Below are 5,257 nucleotides of genomic sequence, written 5' to 3' on the forward strand. Positions count from 1 at the left end.
ACTGATTCTTCTTCTCTGTTCCCAACTTTTGCATTCCAGTCACCCATTATTATCAATGCATCTTGATTGCATGTTCAATCGATCTCCGACTATAAAAGTTGGTAGAAATCATCTATTTCTTCTTCTTTGGCTCTGGTTGTTGGTGCATATATCTGAATGATAGTGGTATTCACTGAACTTCCTTATAAGCATATGGATATTGTCCTGTCACTCACAATGTTGTACTTCAAGACGGATCTAGAAATTACTTTTTTAACTATGAAAGCAACCCCATTTTTTCTCTATCTAGAGGACAAAATAATCTTCCTCTTTCTCCATGACTTTACATAAATGGAATGATTCAATATGTGTCTGCCTTCAATTTAGAGCTGTGTTTTCAAGCATCATCTATGATATAGTACATATCAGTATTCTATTCCTTTTTATTGCCAAATAATATTAAATTATATGAGTATACTATATTTTATTTACCCATTCATAAAATGTATTTGATGTTTCTACTTTTCTGACTATTGTGAATAATACTACTGTGAATATACTTTTCAATTTCTGTTTAAATATTCATTTTTGTTTCTCTTGATTGCGTATCTAGGACTTTTAATTTCTTAGTTATATACTATTTCAGTGTTTAACTGTTGAGGAACTTCCATACTGCTTTTCTCATTGAATTTTTTTAGTAAAGTTTTAAATTATAATTATTGGTGAAAAGACCTTGTAAATTAAGAACTACCAAACTGTACTTCCTCCCCTAATAAAATGTAATTTTTTTTAAGAAAACAGTGACAAGCTCTGGTGGCCTAGTGGCAAGAAGCTGTACTGTAATCCCAGAGGTGCAGGTTTGAATCCACCAGATGCTCTGCTGGAAAAGGAGGGACAATCTCCTCCTGTACCAGTCAGATCTGATTTGACACATACAAAATAATAAAATAAGTTAACAAAAAAAAGAAAACAATGAGAGTAGAAGTCACTATTTCCAAGGACAAGATGTTAACCCAGCTCAGACAATCTAATAATATTCTGTTGCCTTTGACAAAGGACCTTCTGCCAGGGGAGAAGTTGTGACACTTCCAGGACGCTGGTAAACTAGCCTCTTATGATTTAGCTTTTTGGTTCCTTGGGCACTAGGGCAAGAGAAGGGTTTGCAAACTATCCCATAGCTCTTATCAACACGCCCTAAGTCTCTCCTCATTTATAACTCTGGAAACACTCCAATTACTAAAAGTCAAGAAAAGGTAGTTTATTACAGTATTCTGTAGAAAAGGAAAAACATTGGTAGATAAAAGAGTTGGCATCAGACAGCTAGCAGGCCAGCTAAACCCCAAATTTCTGAAGGTTAAATTTTATAAAAGGATATTCACATAACACAGAAAGAGTAAATGCACAATAGGTGTTATAAAAGGAGATTTAAAAAATCAGATAAAGCCATCTTGTCCAGATTAATAGGACATTAAGCAGACCACATGCTTTGTTATTAGGGGCTACTTTGTTTTTAAGATGTTAGTGTTTTGTTGTTATGTGCTGTTGAGTCACTTACGACTCATAGTGACCCTTTGCACAACAGCTCTGAAGCCTGCACTGTCCTGAGCCAGTCTCACTGACTCTGACACACCTACCCTCATTTCCCATTACTGTATCAATCCCTCTCATTCTGGGTCTTCCTCTCCTGTGCTGTCCCTCCACCCTTTTGAGCATGATGTCCTTCTCCAAGGACTGTTCCTCCTGGCCACATGCCCAAAATATGTGAAGCAGAGCTTCAAAATCCTGGCCTCCAAGGTCTCACCCTTTCCAACACAGACCATTTTGTTTGCTTGGTGGTCAATGGTATGTTCAAGATTCTTTTCCAGCACCACAACTCAAAGGCATCAATTCGTCTTCTATCATCCTTATCATTCAGCTCTCTGATACATAGAGAGTAATTACAAAGACCATGGCCTGAATCAGGTGCACCTTAGTCACTAGTCTGACATCATTGCTTCCCAATACTCTGCAGAGGTCCCTGTTAGTGTTCTAGGTGGGTGAAACTCAAGGATTTACAGCATGGATATTTCTGTGGAGATTGAAGAATTCACATTGATGGTCATCATTGTGTTGAAATCTGGACTTAAGGGGGTTCTACCTGGTGGCCACTGCTGGGCACTTTAAAATCACAGTTCCTCAGACACTGGGTGAATTCTTTGGTTCTTCACCAGATCGTTCACTTCTGCCGTGGACTATGATATGCTCTTCTGCACTGCTGATTGAATGAACTGAACTGAACTGAGGAACTTAAGTTTACGCCTAAGCCTTTCTTTCCCCGCCAGTGTGCATAAGGCTGTAGATGAGCTTCACAATGCTTACTATTATTAGTACACTAACCGTAATTGCTTCTTGGAAGCAAAGATGACCAAATTTTGTCTTTCATACTTTGGACATGTAGCGAGGTGAGGCTATTCCCTTGGAAAATGGCATCATGCTAGGAAAGATGGAAGGTCAGCAAAGAAGAGGAAAGCCTCAACAAGATGGATTGACATTAAGCAATGGGTTCCAGTATGTCAGAGATGAAGATGGCACAGGATAGGGCAGGGTTCAGGTTGGCTGTTCATAGGGTCGCAATGAGTTGTATTCGATTCAACGGCACCTAATAACAACATTCTCTTTCCTCATGAAAAAGGTGGTCTGCATAATTTGACCTAAAAAAGCCAACTTTCAACAGTTGGAAATCTCCTAAAGTATATTTTCCATAGTTTTCCCTTTAGGTTTATGTGTAAATCATGTTTAAAGCCTTTAAAGCTCTAGAGTCTGCAAAGTAGAACCTGAAACGGTGGTAGTTATGTGGAGAACAATCAAATGCTCAACAAAATGCCTCTATGACAGCACTCTCACTTTTGTTAGGTTCCAGAATAGAATTGCTGTTCCCAAAGGAATTCAAGTTCCTTTGTTATCAGCTGATTAAGTTGTATTAGAGAAAAGATAGGGTGTGAGTTTAATTGCATTTTTAGAGAAATACTTTTTGGGATGACTTTTTAGGAAAAACTTCTTTGATGAAAACTTCGATGAAAAGTCGATAGACTTTTGCTAATGATTAGAGGGGCAGAACTAAACAAATACTGCCTGTCAAATACACTTTATGTAGGGAACATAAATCAAGGTTGCCTTCACTATTAACAACAGATCTTGATAAAATAACTAATGCTAGTGATATAATATACTCTTGCACTAAAAAGCTGCCATTTTGCTAGAATATCAGATGTGGGAAAGAGAAAATTGTGTTTTAATTGATAACAGATTTATGAATTGGTCCTGATCAAACCTTGGTTAGCTTCCATCAGAAAGATCATAAGGATGGGACAAAACTTTACAAAAAACAAGAAAATATGATGAGAGTAATTTTTGGCAGGCAGTGAATGAAGTAGTAGTAGGTTATACGCTTTAAGACTTTAATCCAGGTAAATCTCACCTCCTCAGAGCCAGAGTCCGCCTACAGGGCTCATGAGTAAACAGCAGATTTTATACAGCTGCCTCAAGTACAGAATTATGAATATACCTTCTGTACTCTCACTAGAGAATTTTCCTTGTTGAAATACCATTGCAACATGTATAGCCAAGAGATTACTGGATAGAGAACACCTTTAACTCTGTGCCAAGACAGAGGTACAGCCATTTTGCCAAAATTAATACAGCAGGCTAACTCCTATTAAGTGATGCGCAAGCTACTTCTACTGACCATGAAAATTTCTGTGTTCCAGAACCTGGTCACTATATTAGAAGCAATGTTAGATAATAATTTACTCCTACTCAACATGTAAAGATCTTGGTTTAAGCTCACTAGCCGATCTATTTGCAGATTGCAGAAAGCAAAGCCTGGGGACACTTTCCTAATTGAATGAATGATCCAAAGGACAAGAAGATTGAAGTTGAAAATCAAAAGAGTTCCAAGAAAGCCAAACTGACCTTAAAAGAGAGGCACAAATATGAAAATGTCTTTTAAGATGTTAATTGTGGCTTCAATTGTTATAAATGTCAGCTGTGCTCTCTGAGGAAGATGGGTCGCTGCCGCAGGTGTGCTTGGCTCTCCTGCTTTGGCTCCTGACTCATCATGGTTCACTCTCTTCCAGGAACAAATCAGAAAGCTGCGCTGCAGCCATGGCTTTTTAAGGACACTGAAAGATGCCTGTGGAACCAGGGGTGGCCATTCACTGGATAACCAGTCGTGACATAAGATCCCTGGAAAAGGTGTATGCTGACTATGCTGACTTGATAAGAAGCACAAAGGAGAACCTCAAGGTGAAGGGGCCGGTTCGGGTGCCTACCAAGACTCCGAGAGTCACTACAAGGAAGACTTGAAGACCTGGGGTTGGTTCTGGATGAGGATTCACAAATGACTCATTGAATTGCACAGCCCTTCTGAGACTGTCAGGTAGATCCCTCTATCAGCATTGAGCCTGGAGTAGAGGGTGAAGTCACCACTTCAGATGCCTAAATCAGCTATTTTAATAAATTGACTGTTAGTAAAAAAAAATCCACCAAAAACCAAAACCCAAACCCAACAATGTTAACGATTTGCTTAATTGTCCTAGTAATTACTATGAAAAATGTTATAGCCAGGTCATTACATCTACAATCAGACTTTATTATCCTCCTTTCTGGAATATGATAATAATGATTGTTGGGAAAATGTTACTTCCTTAGAATTACATTTAGGAAGACTGGGATAGTTCTTTAACCAACCTTTGCTGTTGCATGTGAACTGTTCTGTACCTTCTGTTTCCTCCAGTCAAATCCTTTGTGCTCCCAATGGATAGGTATTCTCTTATTTTAACATAGAAAATGTTTTCATTTTTTCCCCATTGCTGCACATTTTCTTCCTTCCATGTCTCCCAATCCTCCCCACAATGAACCCAGATGGTGGTCATACATACAGTGCCTAATCACATATTGCTTTTGGGCAGATCTTCCCCTCATCTGATCTAATGCAGGGTTCAGTATCACTCTTTTCCCATTATCTCCCCACCTTCCACCCCCACATCTCTCCTATTTTATAGTACAGTTGTTAGGTGCGGTGGAGTCGGGTAGGACTCATGTGACCCTTTGATGTACCCAGGGTGCTGAGCCAGTCCAGTGTTTCTGTGTTCTTGCACAGCATTTTCAAGATGACCAGGGCCTGTGCCTTCACAGAATGGGTCAGCAGCCACCGCGCCGCCGTCTCCCCGGCCTCCGCCTACAGTATGCTCACAGGTGTCACTGGAGACTGGTCCTGCACCAGAATCTGCTAACGGTG

The 5,257-nt window shown here is 39.5% G+C and overlaps 1 pseudogene; it reads left to right on the top strand.

Moving 5' to 3' along the window:
* The first annotated feature begins 4,122 nt into the window (after positions 1 to 4,122).
* Positions 4,123 to 4,459, top strand: LOC102867422 (annotated as a pseudogene).
* Positions 4,460 to 5,257: the final 798 nt, after the last annotated feature.

Source organism: Elephantulus edwardii, unplaced genomic scaffold (genome assembly GCF_000299155.1).
Source record: "Elephantulus edwardii isolate Elephantulus edwardi_28Jun2011 unplaced genomic scaffold, EleEdw1.0 scaffold00058, whole genome shotgun sequence".
In the NCBI taxonomy this organism is placed as follows: Eukaryota; Metazoa; Chordata; class Mammalia; order Macroscelidea; family Macroscelididae; genus Elephantulus; species Elephantulus edwardii.